At 34.9% G+C, this 15449-nt stretch overlaps 1 protein-coding gene across 2 annotated transcripts in view; it reads left to right on the top strand.

Moving 5' to 3' along the window:
* frmpd4 (FERM and PDZ domain containing 4) overlaps positions 1 to 15449 on the top strand; it is a 107248-nt gene that overhangs the window by 18731 nt on the left and 73068 nt on the right. The gene's annotated exons all lie outside the window — the stretch shown is intronic.

The raw sequence follows: 15449 nt of genomic DNA, 5'->3' as shown, positions 1-15449 counted from the left end.
TAATTTTTCAAAAACAGATAACTCACTTGTGACTAATATAATATAAGGTCTTCATTTTGGTGATGCATTGAGTTCATCTGGAATGGATAGCTTGGTAATAGAATGCAGTTTGAGATTGTGTGAAGAGAGAGAAATGCTGCATGACAAAGTGGGTTTTGTGCTAGATGGGAGGCACAATCAACACTATTAAACTTAATTAACTGTGTGGTGCGGGAATCTTCATCAGCAAGATAAACGGATTGTGCCTGTCTTGCAACACCTCAGCTATGGAATTATCAGGTGATACAGCAGAATGCCTATATTTCTGTGAAAGTAATTTATTTCATGTAATTAAAAGCAAAGTTGTGATCAGTAGAAAAAAAATGAGGGACAGTTGTAAACAGGAACATTTACATAAAATCTAGTGAGGATGGAGTTGCATCTGCTATTCACAAAGCTGCTAATTTGTATCTGCAGCAATGCTTTGGAAAGGTGCAAAATAACAGGTGCTAAAGAGCAGAGTAAAAGGCTTAAACTTCTAGCTTTAAGCATTCAATGCTGCTTAGTTTTAGAATTTTGGACTGTTTTTAATCAGTATTTTATGTCATTCATTCTTTCAGTTATATATTCATCTCTTCAATTCAAAATAAAGGACATAAATATGACAAATTCAGTAAAGTAGTAGAAGATTGAAGCATGCTGATTTATCAATTTATCATGTTTATTGGCATGTTAAGAGACAGAAATACTATGTGCTATAAAATTGTGAAAGCTGAAGTAGTAAAGCATTTCTACATCTTGCTAATCAAATTAAATACCATTTTGATGCTCGATACAGTAGCTCGATACAATATACAGTAGCAGGCTTTTAAATACGTATATCTCGGCTTCATTGAGGATTATACAGTACATGTTACACTGCATGAATACAGTATTTTGCAGAAATATAAATAGGAAGCATTCTGTCAGGCCTGAAGTTAGACTACAACATGACTTTTTGCCATTGTGTTTTTTTGTGTTTTTGCTGTTTCAAAGCTATGATTAGTGAAAGATGCAGGACAAATTTCTCATCTAATGATGCTGAATAAAAAAAAAAACTGCTTAAATTGCCGGATTTTCTTGATTTTGGTCCAGATAATCTGACTAAGGGATTTAGTTCAGAGAAGCTGAGGGAACAGCATTCCAGCGATTCAGTCAATGGCATATCAGCTGCCTTTGTCTTCAGACGACAAAATCCACAACGGAACATGGACTAGAACCTCATATTAATAAAGGTCAAGAGATTTAGAAAACAGGCTTTCACTCAAGATTGAGCCAGGGCGTAAAGCAGGGATGTAAGATATCTGACTGACACTCAAAATGTGTTTTGGTTTAAGTATCTATTATTTATTCATAATGCTTTTACTGAAATAACTTTACTTTAGCTTAAAGTAAGAACTCCAGGGTGTACTGTAAAATGTACTTGAAAGCCCAAGCTTCCATTTCTTTTTAAAGAATTAAAAAAGGTCCAAGTATAAAATTATGTACTGGTTTTATTCACAGCTTTGTAAATGCAGAAGTATGCATTCATCTGTAAACTATTTTTTGCTTAGCAAAGGTAGCATCAGCCACATCTAACAAAAACTTGATTGATTTTTTCACTAAATATATCTGAATTGTATTAATTATCCACAGCAATGAAACTTAGAACAGAACCAAATATGTGAGTACTATCAATATTTGCTATGTGTCTTGCATTCACACTGTGGATTGTGGAATTTCACAAGCATTAAATTATTTAAGAGAATCACAGGGAGTGGTGTTGGATTTTAGCTTCGAACTGTCATCACTTTGGCTTCTGAGAAGATCAATCAGGAAAGGTGCTCATTTACAATTAAAGGGGAACTGCAACATTATTTTTTATATTTCAGGGATGGAAACAATAAACATTGATGAGTTTATTTCAAACCACAATGAAAATAAAATGTACAGAAAAAGTTGTGCTCAATTTGGAATCTGTCAAATTTTGCTCTTATCAATGAATTTGTTTATTTTACCGAGATTTCATAACTGGTCTGAGAAATTGGGGCTGCAGTTCCCCTTTAAAGATGAGGTCAAGAGATGTTTTGTAATCTGGGCTATAGCATTAGCTAAATTTGATCACAATTCCCAAAGATAGGCTGGAATCATCGAGCCCTGGTTTCAATAGTACTGTAATTCCCTGTAGACTGTAATTGTAACAAAATAACAATAAATAATCACTTGCATTTGTTTAGTATTTTTTCATCATAAAGATCACAAAACGCTTCACAAACTGGAGGCAACCCACTTCTACATTGACCATTGATCTCCAGCACCCACCAATTGATTAATGACAGCATTTAGCCAGCATAACAGGTTTAACACCCCTATTCTTTTGATAAGCACCTTGGGGAATGAGTCCACCTCCATTTAATGTCTCACCCAAAGTATAGCCCCTTCTACAGCATAATTGGCATAATGGGGATTGACGTGGAAATTTGTTTGGACGAGTGTTGAACACAGGCATAGAACAAAATGGAAGTATTAGGGGTTATAAATACAATATTCAGTATTTGAACAATATTCTAGAGTATCCATTCAAGCATCCAAATGTATGTAAAGACATTGACAAAACCAGGACATTCTTAGTTTGCAGTATTGCAGGAGAGGACTGTTTTTAAAATAATAAACCAGGAAACTTACAAACACATAAAATCCATTAAAACCAAGAACTGGAGGCATTTCTTCACACTAACATTCTGTCTTTATTTAAGAGAAATCCTTGGATCATTTAGGTACTAATTACCAAATGGGCTGAATGTCCTGCTCTCATCTGTAACACATTTTAAAGATACAATTGCTTTGATCATTTTAAATGGGGCTACGTCATTCTTCACAGGGAAATGATATGCTTTATTGACATGATAATTGAAATAAAAACAGTGTAAAAGGCCACTTGCTCCTGAAATGTTTGGGAGCAGCCATATTCATAGTGGAAGGGTGTCAAACCTTCAAAGTATGTAAATGGGTGCACTGCGTTTTGGCAAAGTTTTATTTTCCATTTAGGTTTAGAAGACCGGAGGGCAGTTTTCAAGGAGTGGGTTGGCTCCATATGATTAGTTAATGGAAAACCAGGAGGACTGGAGCTCTCCCCATTAGTTAGGTCACAAATACTGTTGTTTTAATAATCATTCAGTATTTGATAGTGCGGTATCATCACTGAGTTCATCAAAGTTTTAAACAACCTTGAAGCTTGTTGTTAAGGAATCAAATTCCTTAACAAAAACATCCTGGTAGTGCAGAGCCCTGTTTAAGTGGCTATTCATCACTTTGCAGGAGGATTTATTATGAATGTCAGTGAATTTTCCAATTTTGATTATGCATTAAAGAATAAACAATTCATAGACCTTCCAAACTTGTTTTTTTTTGTGTAGTGTTGTGCCGCCAGATGGTTTAGGGCTGTGCCAGTTACTCTAATGGAACAAACTCAAAAGAAGATGGCGTAAGCTGAGCAATCTAGAATGTTTTAGTATGCACTGCTCTTAAATTCAAGTTACCAGATATCATCTGAAGTAGAATGAAATCCACAGTAGCTGTATTGTTTATGCAAATAAAAGATTGTTTTATTTTAATGTTTTCAGTGCCATCCAATGCCTGAAATGATTTCATAAAACCATTTTAAAGGAAAATAAAAAAACAACACAGAACAGGCCAAATATTTGAAGTGTATACTGGAACAGTATGCCATCATAGAGCTGGATGAACTGCAAATTGCTGATTACTGGTTACGTATGATAAATCATTATACTGTGAGTACCAGTAGAACTGATGAATTACCATGATTTAAGTGTTCCATAGTATAGGATCTATTAAGCCAAGAAAATTGATATTTTGGATTTTTTTTTTATGGAGATGGAGGTTTGGTGTGGAAGGAACAAGCAAATATTGTATCTGTACCAAACTCCACAGTGGTAGAATGAATTAAGGAACGGAACCTGCAGGGATTCTAAATTAAAATTAGAAGGGAAAATTCTCTTACTAATGATGCTAATGAAGCAACAATAAACCAATGCCCTGTCAATAAAATATCAGTGCATGAGCTATACAAAGACTGTCATTTTCTTGAAAACTCAGTGACCCTGTTTACTTACTGCATAAATGACGTTTCAGTGTTCAGTATAGTTAAATAATAGTTTAACTATAGACTAACCCTAGACCAAGCATTCGCTAATCACCTAATGCAAAATACAGATAAATTGTTGAGGCAGCTTCTACACATATGGGGGAGAAACACTCAGGTAACTTTGATCTTCCATTTTGCAATGACTTGGGAGTGTGACGCTTGCACTATTTATTTTGCATTATATCAGCTAGAGAACATCATCATGTGTCCCTGATTTTACTAATTGTGTTTTTTTATATGGTGATCCAACCACAGGCAATTGCACTGGTTTGTTCAGCTTTCAGCTTTTGAATGTTTTGCAGAGGAAATGTTGAAAAATAAAGATCTTGGCACAAGTGTAGATAAAATGTAGACAAATGGCAAAGAACTCTGAACTGGCAGTGGCATAAGATCCATCATGCAGATGGACCATAACTCCTGAAGCAAGGTTATAATCCCCTTTGCTTTAATATTGATTATCTGACCTCTAGAACATATGAGTTTTCGATCCTAGAGTACCTTGACTTTACCCCTGACCCTTCTGCCTCAGCTCCTCCATTTTGACTGCCTTTTGGGTTTTTCTCATTGGAATAATTCCTCAATAATCAGCCCAGAACAAGTTGCATTCTTTGCTATGAATGTACTACTCGCTTCTGATTTTTTCCAAGCTATTCTCTAGAGTCATTAATTCATACAGCTATCTACTGTATATACAGTATGTTGTAGTCCTTTAAATCTGGCATTTTAGGAATATTTTTATATCAATACGATATTAAGATTTGTCATGAATTCATGTGCCTCCCCAAAAGTTATAATATTTAAGATACTGTACTGTATGTACACTTAACAATGGGGGAATATTACAATTAACTTTGTCCCATTGCAACATAGATCAGTTAATGTCATGTCCATGTTTTCATATGTGAACAAAGATTTGAGATCAATGTGATCATTCAAAACAGCAAAGATTAACGAAATCAAATGCTGTGCGTCTATACAGCCACGACCCTGCTCATCAACAGCGTGGTCACCATGACAACCCTTTCTCTGGCCACTCGCAGCCCATGATTCACGGCTTCTAAGCTGTTGCGTTTTTGCTGGGTTAGCTTTGAAGGGTCTTCACCTACAGTACATACAGTACGATACTGTACTTGATGTTTAAAAGTTTTGTCCTGAGCTGTGAGTGCTTGGAATTTTGTTGAATCTCTGCTGAGAACTGGGTCCATTTGTATTGTATTTTTTATTTAAACATTTAAAAATGTGTGATTAGCTTGAAAGCAGCCCATTTACAGGGAGAAGAAAATAAAATCCCTTAGCCTTCCTTTACTATTTCTGCTTTTTTCAGCACTGAATTATTGTAAATATTGTATATTGTATATTTAGTTTGATTATGAGTGACAACAACATAGTGATTAAAAGAAAGCAAAATACTTGTAATAATAGCTAATAACTACTGTAATATTGATTTTAATAGAAAATATACTACAACACCAGGCTATAGATATGATGAAGGTGGAAATTTGTATTCACTGAGTTAAAATGAACGCTTACAAAATGATAGTACAAAAACTCAGATTGTTATATATATAACAGGTGATGTACAGAAATGTAATGTTTAAAAAAGGTAAAGCAGAAAATAATGGAATCAAAGAGAAAACATGAAAATAAAAAGATAACAAAGGTCAGATATTTTACTAACTACAACACATTTTTCTAATGCTTGTACAGGTAACATTTGAATTAAATAAATTTAAAATTAAAGTTTTTAAAGTATTCAGCATAAAATAATTATTAGTAATGTTTTGTTTTATTATAGGTAATTGATTAATTGAATATATTTACATCTGGGTACAAAATGAATGTGATGTTACTATGAAGAGAGCACAAAATATTAATAGTGGCTGCATATAATGGTATTATAATATTCAGTATTCTTTATGACTGTTTTCACAAATGACATAACAGTTACATAAGTCTTCATGCTAACACTAATCCAAACCTAAATTCTAACAAAATTGATAAATGTTATAAATTGGTGTGAATATAACCGTCTTATTTTATGGTGTAAAAATGTAGACTTTATACAGTAAATATGGCCTGGTGGCACCTGAAGATTGCCACCAAATCACATGGAAAATCCTAAAATAATAATTGTCTTCCTATTAATAGTTCTTTTGGTATTCAATGACTTTTTAAGTGAGCTCTCAGACTTGAAACCTGAAACAGGTTTTTTTAACCTTTTTTTTATTTAAAATTACAGAAGGAGCAATTTTATTTAAACAAAATAACTTTAATAATAACTTTATGGGATTGTACAGACTTGTGTGCAAGGAATGGTGTTAAAAATAAGTCCCCAACAAATAAAGATTAGGCACCTAATCCCTGGATTTGGAAGATTTAGTTCTTATAACCCAGATAGTAAAATTTTGTTCAGGCACTGAAGGAATTAAAAGCAACATCTAACATTATTTCATGAGTCTATAAATGCACAATGTATTCAGTAATCTATGCATAGAAGTGTATTTCTAAACAGAATGTGATTCACACACTATGTGATTTAAGCAAATGTAATAAATCCTAAATGTTCAAAGACACTTAAAACAATATGCACTGTTCAAGACAGATCACATATAATGATGACACTAAAGAATATTAAAGTACATGCAAGCAGCATAATCATAAGCAAAAATACAATATACAGTATTTATATATTAGGTGGAAAAGAAGCCATCAAAGAAACAAATTAAATGTCTATGCTGACATATCATTTTCTTGTTCAAGATAATGTGAGGAAACAATAAAAAAGGAAAACAGAAAGCTGTGATAATTGAAATAAAAGGATCTTAAGATTTAACTGTACAATGGACCTTATTTTGAATAAGTACAATTCTAGACACGGTGATGGACATGCTTTTCAAAATGACAGTGCTTTTACAGAATCAGTCCAGAGAAGAGTGACTAGATATATTCCCACATTTAAAGGAAATGTTGTCAAAGCACATACCCTGACTTCTTTTGTGAAACTAGCACCCAACACAACTAAATGGGCAGCCCAGCCAACTCTGGTCTGTAACCTTCAAGAACATAACATAAGAAAGGGTGCAATTTGTTTTTAATGTTCACTTTTATGTTCAAAAAACAAGTTTACTAACTCTACATACTGCTAAGAACATGCACTCCCCTATCCCCAGTGATGCAGTCACTGGATCCCCAATGCTGTATGTACAGTGTAGTGCATTAAGGACTTCAACATCTGTTATAGTGTTTTTTTTTTGCACATAAATATTTGATCCTAAAGGAACTAAAAAATATCACATGTTTATCCTCTTTTTCACAACAACTACAAAAAGTATACTTCACTTTTTAAAGCTTTTTAAAATATGATCATATAAATTTAAGTGTATCTGAGAAGATAGACATATATAGTTATTTATGGGTAATAGAGTACAGTCACAATCTTTATACATATACAGAAATATGCCCAGTTTCCTTGATGATCCTATGACATGCAAATATCTTCTGATGTTGTAAATGCTACAGAACAGGAACCAACTTGAAAAGCATCGACACGTCATTTGACAGACCTCGGTACATATACGTTTCTAAATATGTGCTAACAAGGCCATATTTCATTGTCTTTGGATACAACTTACATGACATTGCATGAAGACTCCTTTATTTCACTCATTGAATTCTTAGTCCCAAATGCAGTTTATAAACAGGTGACATTTTATACTGTTCCACAGGACACTGTTTTAACTTGATAAGCACTACAAGTAAAATGATAGGTCCCTGACCTTTATTTAGTCTTCACTAAATGACTTATAAATGCCACAGTACCCAGGTCAGGTCAGACTCCCGTGAAATGCCTTGTTAAAGACCCTATGCGTGATGGTGTTTGGAGAAGGACATCAGGGAAGACACAGCAGGACCAGGTCGGGTAGACAGACAGGGGATGGTGACTGCACTGATCCGGTGCTCGGGGAGCATGGCGTAGGCAAACAAGTCCATGGAAGTCTGTAGGGGTAATCAGGGCACAGTCCAAAATCCAACAAGCCAGGAGGTCCATCCATGACGGAGACAGTTAAAAGCAGGGAACAGGGAAGAGGAACCAGGTACATGGAAGATAAAAAAACATAACAGAACTGGGCGCTCCGAGCCCCGGACATCTGGGGAAAAGGCCTATGCCCTCGGGCTGCTCCTGAGCTCGGTGGTAGGCGGGCCTACCAGACATCCGTCTTCCATAGCTGAGCCCGGAACTGCGAAGACGCTGGGCTTAAATAACAAAAAGGGAGATAGACACAGGTAGGAGCGCCCTCTAGAAGAGGGATGACGACCTTAACGATAAAAACCTAGGTTTTGCCTGTTGCTCCATCAGTGCAATTGCTCATAAACTTCATTTCTTAAGTTATTTTATCATTTAGGCACATTCAAAATTTGTGCCTGCTGGATGCCTATTTATGTGATGTTTATACCCTTAATATGTCATTACCCAAACACAGATGCTCAGTGTCACTAAATTATTACGTGCTGTTAACATACAATTAGCACATCCTGATGCCACTTTTATATTTAGGTTTCTTGATATTTGGCAGTGAAAACTTAGAAATGGCTGATTGATTGAGATGTCTGTGTTTGGAATTTGTAACGTAACGAGGGGAAACTTTCAAAGGCACAGTACGTTTGATATAAATGTAGTGTGAGATTTAATTTTTGCCTGAACAAAAAAGCCTGTTTTTTAATTCTAAAAAACTGAAAAATAGTGTGAGGCAAACCTGCTTCTACATGACTCAAAAGCCCGAGGTTGGATTTCCCCCTAGGTGTCTGTATGTCTGTTTGGTCATTGCAGTGACCCTTGCCAAGATGCACAGCTTATTGATAAGAGATGGGCAAGTTAATAAGAATCCTAGAAGGATATCTTGCTCTGACAAATATTAAAAGTATTTCCCTTTTTTTTCAGTAATATTGCCTGGGCCTGGTGATCACACAATATAAATGTTCCATACATCAGACTTCACTATGAATGAACCCCTGTGTTAGAGTGCAAGTTTATTCACCTCATTATATACTGTTATTATATTATGATAACATTTCAAAGAATCAGCTTTTAGGAATAAATAATTTTAAATGCCTCATGTCTATTGTACTGTACTAGTGTTTACAAACATCATCCATTTGCACTTGGTGGAAACATCTGTACTTTGCTGGCTGGGATCTATTTGAAGGGATCTGTACAGGTAAACCGACACATCTCTGTAGGCTCGTACAGAGCCTGAAAATGTCAGAAATTATATCAAAGTAATGTAAGTGGTCCTGTGAGTTAAGTGGCATAATCTGTCAGCTCTTCCATCATATGAATATTGTTGTTTGGGAGTTATGTAAATACAGTAATTGAAGCCTTTGTGATCCCCTTGTACAGTGTAGCACAATTCATGTGTCAACAGGGCTGGCACAGTGCACTGAGTGACTTACAGAACTGATGTCACCCCCCTTGTGAAATGTAGAAAATGTAGAACTCTGCTCATGCAGAGGACCAAGTCTTGAGGCATGGTGCAGTTAGATATCTGCTGTCTAGAGAATGGAGCTTTGCGCGCTGGGAGCCCGTGCGTGATGGAGATCGAATCATGGCACAGGCAGGGAGAGCAGCCCTTGTCACACATGCAATGTGAAAAAAAATCAATCTGCTTTTGGAACACAAATATAGATTGCTGCGGTATATTCTGTGAACTAGTACAACTAGTACGATGCAGGTCATTTGCAAGTGCATCATGGTACCCTGACTCTGTGCGTAATGCCAAGAGTGTTTGATACCCCCAGTGTTCCCTCTTGTTTATTTTTATATATAGCATTGTCCTTATTCAAAATTTTAGAATGTGTGTATTTTGAAGGCTTGGTGAATCCCACCACGAGGTCTTGTGTTGAACTGTGACCCTGGAGTTATTTTGCTGTGATTCAAACCTAAATAACATCCCAGAGCATTACTTATTTCAGTTTATAATGCAATGGAGATGTGTCAATGAGCAACAGTAACAAAGAAAGTAAAAAGTAATTTTAAGACCTACACTATTCCCAGGTCTACAATTTAATAATGTATCATTAGACGAATGTTTCAGCTACTGTATATTTAATAATATAAAGACTTTAACATTTCTTTCCCTTAGATATTTTAGATTATCGATTTCATTTTAAACTTAAGTTTGACATCAATGCCTGCAATAAACGTTGATGTTCATAATCCATGATTTGAATTGTTCAAATTACATATTCAGTACTGACACACACTGATTTACTGTATGTATATGTTTATACTTGATGACAAAACTTGATATGGTGGGAATTACTCAGGATAGGATGAGTCAAGGATAGACAAAGGGAAATGAATTGCTACAAAGAATTTTTTCCAACAATTAAAATCTGTGGGTGAGCTCACAGAATGAAAGTATACTAGTCTATAGTTAATACAGTACCATATGGAAAATGTCAGAATTGTTTTCAGTTTATTTTTTTTACCGTAAACAATACAGGACTGCATAGGCTACCAAACCTATTCTTTATATTTTTGTTTTCTGTGTAACGATAACTCTCAGTTTGCTCATACCACATAATGCAACATTATAAAATAGAGATTTACATAGCATTCTGCTGTGCCTCAAAAAGATTTCTATACAATCAGACATGCTTCAAGTGAATGTATTACTTGACTAGATGAAGCAGTAAAAACGCGGAGGCAATAGGGAAATTCTATTGTGACCATAAAGCATTTGTGAATTTACAGCCATTTCAGAAGAAAAGAGGTTTAGGCTTTGAAATAAACTTTAATAATCAACCATTTAAACAAAATGAATATATATATATATAACAACACCTTTGTCATTGATAAGTCTGAACAAACACAAATTCTACTCAACAAACTTTGCGGGTGAACGTGAGCATGAATTTTCATCTATTTAAATATATCCTAAAAGCAAACATTACTATAGTAGACTTTAAATAGTAACAAGTTTGTATTAACTGAACACAGCCCTACCAGCAGCCCATATTATCCCACCTGCATTCCAAGGGACACCAGCACTCTAAATTCTTGTGACAGATACTGTAGGTTGGAGCTCTACCCATTCATTTTGATCTAATAACCTTTCAAATTGCCCATTTGTCTTGACAAAGAAGGAAATTCACAAGTTTTTCCTTATTTGGATTTACTCTACAGTAGTTGGTGCCCAGAAGAAAGTATGCAAAAAACATAAAGATAGTTCATCAACATAGGAAAGGTGGGGATTCTCATAAAAAAAGAATAGTTTGCTTTGATTCATTCAAAATAGTGTGTCTGATTTCTTGCACTGTGCTAAAATATTATTTCTATTGGGGATGTGTGACAACAAACATGTTTCTATTGCAGCTTTATTATAGTTATAAGAACAAATTATAATTATAACAAAACATAAACCCTCTGTTGGAAATAGCAAAACAATATTATATACTGTAGCTCTAAATAATATGATTCATTGATGCTTGGAAGCATATGAAATAATGTATCATATCTAGAGCAGAAAGTACTGGTAGCAATTCCTTGGGAAAAGAGGCTAAAAATAAGGAAACTATGATTTTTTTGGATTCATGCAATGATTCACACTTGGTCAAAAATTTCAGTTATGAAATCATATAATTCATATAAGACATATAAGACATATAAGACACTTGAATATAAAATTAAAGCAGCCTGTCATGGTTCATGTATCCAGTTTAGCATATATTCTTTTTTGACATATGTCTTGTCTGGGTTCTTTGTTACAAAACAGTCAGAATGTTTCACATTGTAGGGAGCCTGTCAGTGTTTGATACCATATTGAATGGTTCAGCTAGATTAAAATTGCTGGGAAACTAAACAGAAAGATAAAACATGCATCTTCTCTCTGTCAGGATAAGCAAGTCTGCAGCTTAATTACAGTATTTCTAGACAGCTGGATAAATTCTACAGTATATGTTGCATTCTCTCTGTTTTAATTGTCAATTTTGAAACATACCTGTACAGTACTGTAGCTTAAAGCGAGTGTCACAAAACACAATATAAAAATTCCTCCAAAATATGGTGATTACATTCAAAGTAATTTGTGCTTTATTTCGTGCATGAAATAAAGAGAGTTCTGACATCAAGTCCCTCCTTTTACTATCTTTACACAACCTGAGGCAATAGGACTACAATTTAGGGTCATGTGACTGGCTTATAATTTTGAGTTAAATTGCTCCGGATTCAAGACGCTGTTGTTTCACTATGTCAGTTTTTGCACTCTTTTCAGCATTTTTAATTGCAAGCTGCAAAACAGATCTTTAAAGACTATCACAATTTTGAAAATAAAAATACCTTTTCAATTTAAAGCTTAGACTGAACCTGAAGTTAAAGAAACCATGCCAAGGAGGCAACCTGAAGTTCAGCCACGACTGCCATCACTGGTCTGAGTCTGGGCTTGGCTACAGTATGTCTCCGGTTGGTGTATCTGTTTCGTTCAGTGCACTGAACAGTTCCCTGGGGTAGGGTGTTTCTGAGCTGCAAAGATCAGTTTAGCCTAGTGTCTAAAAGTGATTCCTGTGCCTTTGAGTGTGAGGATTTGTTAGTGATACTGTAGCTGCATCAGTCTCTATTGTGGGAACTCTGAAACACAGTATGGAAAAGTTGCATATGATTCTGACAAATGCATATCTGGGTAGAAACACTATATATTCTTCCACGTGTAATATAAGGGTCTTAGCGATCGAATGTAACTGTGTAACAACTGGGGAGTCCAACTCTGGGTTAAGAATATAAGACAGAAACAATTACCCTTTTCAGATGTAGCAAAAGTGAAAAAAATAAATCCTTTTCTAAACTTTAGATGGGAGAAGTTCAGTAGTGTACCAGTGTAGAATAAATTATTTCTGTACTACATCCCAATCCTGTTTAATATTTTACAAAAGAAACATTTGTTTAAAAAAATACCATTTTACAGATTGGAGACTGGTGCTTGTCAATATGCAAAACTGCTCAGAAGTACCGAGTTCAAAGCAATGCTCTGAAGGAGATTATCAGTCCCATATTATTATTCACGTTTCAAATTTGACTTCATGCAGAATCATTATGATCCATGCCTGCAGGTACCATATTAGTAAGAATGCCCAAGAGAAACAATTAAATGAACATTGATTAAATTGAGTGTATTACCACCATAGCCAGCTGAAAAGCCCATGTCATAAAGCTGTTGAAAATAAACAGATTTAAGTCAGCGCACCCAAAAACAAAAGATGATGTCTATAATGATGATAGAAGAACACAATACAATATTGAGTGTACACTTCCGAATCTCAGCTTCATAAAATTATTTATGCTGAATCACATGCATGCTTTTTGAACACGCAGGCAGAGGGAATGGGTAATTAGTTTGAGAAATGGCATGTCATGTGCATCTATTGCCCCTGATAGAAACTTCTCTGGAGTGGTTCTTTAAGAGTAAATTTCTTTTCACATTGTTATTGGGCTACTGGGGATTTGTTAAGTCTGAATTTTTCATCTAGAAAATTTGCTTTAGGGGAGGGGAGCGACAAGGGACTGGGGATGGATCAAGCTGTAGGCATATTTAAAATGTTACGCAATCTGTTTTGCTAATGAAAAAATGAATTGCTATTGGCAGAATCCATAAAACAACAGTACTATAATATCAATATTATAGTTTATCACCATACTGTTTGTTTACTTACGCTACTAGGAATATGGATGCCTTGACTAATATTAAAAAAATAACTCATGTAGCACAGTTTGAGTTGTCTTAGATTTGATATATTCTGTGTGTTCAGAATATTGCACATAAATCCATTGTTTCAAGGAATAATAAACTATAATGATATAATCCTGATATAAAATTCAATCTGTTGGGTGTTAAAGGAGAAAAATGCTTTAATGCTCTTAAGAAATAGTTAACTTGTTACTTCAATGAGCTCCACTGAACTTCAAAACTGGCTTAGTGTCTGAAGCTTTAATGTGAGCATTTGATCTATGAAAACCGCAGACCCCTAGCTGGGGCTGCAAACAGGCCTAGAGCTTTAGATACAAATACTGAATCTGTCAGCATGTTAAATTGCATGAAAAGCAGAATTCGAATCACTCTAGAAAATGCTCTATGCTCTAGAAAACCTTTTGTTTTAACATTTTCCCGTATTTTTGCACCAATCCTTAACCTACTGTACTGTATGTACAGTATGATAAAATATGCAGTCAAGATTCCAAATTCCAAATACTGTGAATTGATTTTGAAATATGCTTTTTTTATCAGTTCTTCTACAAATTACATAGAAAATATTTAGCATGCTTGTTTATATCTTGCTTGTATTTTATATCAGGGGCTGTACTGTGTACAGAGCCTAGCTCACTGTATCAGTTACACATCAGTAACACATGACTAAATGTTAAACGTTTGCGATGCTGATACGAACTTTTTTCAGTTGGAAAATGATGCAGCAGATTTTGTTGGATAGTCCTTGAAATGCTATGTGTAGGTCAAAATATTTAATAAATTATGCGAGTCTAAGATGGAGGTTAGATAGAGGTGGATTATTACTACATACACAGACAAGAAACCTGCAATGCAGGTTAAAAGCTGAAATGGCTTTTATTATGAAATCTGTTGCACTTTGAAGAAGACGTTTGAAAAGCCTGAAGAAGCATCTTTAATTTATAATTCCCGTAGGCTGCAGACAAGTATTTTTTAAATGGAGGCAAATCATATTGTGAGGCTTGGATTGCAGAAGTATATTGTTACTGCATTGTTGAATTTCTGGTTTGTGCCTTGCCAACATTAAAGCTTAACTGGACTTCTCTTGGATACGGTTAAGACTTAGCAAGATCAAGAATGGCATACCAGCATCTGACCGCTAGAAAAGGAAACTCAAAACTGAATCCACCATGCAGTTACTGTAACTAGTTTTCCACAGGCAGTTTGATTCAATTCAAGGACAAACAGTTTTGAAAATTAAACCTGCACACATATTTTTTATTATGTATTATATAGTATTAATCAAAATCCCTTATAAATCATTTCTTAAAGTTGGGAAAGTAGGGATCTAAAGTGCAGTATGTCAGGTTCCATCGGCTGCAAAAGAGCAAGTAAATATTAATTCCACACTGCAAAGAAGAAAGAAACAAAAGACACACTACCTGATGGAATAAACTTTTACTTATTTCCAAAAATGTTTTACAGTGTTTTTGCTCATTGATGTCTTGATGAACTGGACTTTGTTTCAGATTCTTTCAGCATACAGTGGTCCAGTACCTTGCAATGATTTT

The sequence above is a fragment of the Lepisosteus platostomus genome, chromosome 2 (genome assembly GCF_059453375.1).
Source record: "Lepisosteus platostomus isolate fLepPlt1 chromosome 2, fLepPlt1.hap1, whole genome shotgun sequence".
NCBI classification, from domain to species: domain Eukaryota; kingdom Metazoa; phylum Chordata; class Actinopteri; order Semionotiformes; family Lepisosteidae; genus Lepisosteus; species Lepisosteus platostomus.
This window is presented reverse-complemented; position numbering and strand designations above follow the sequence as displayed.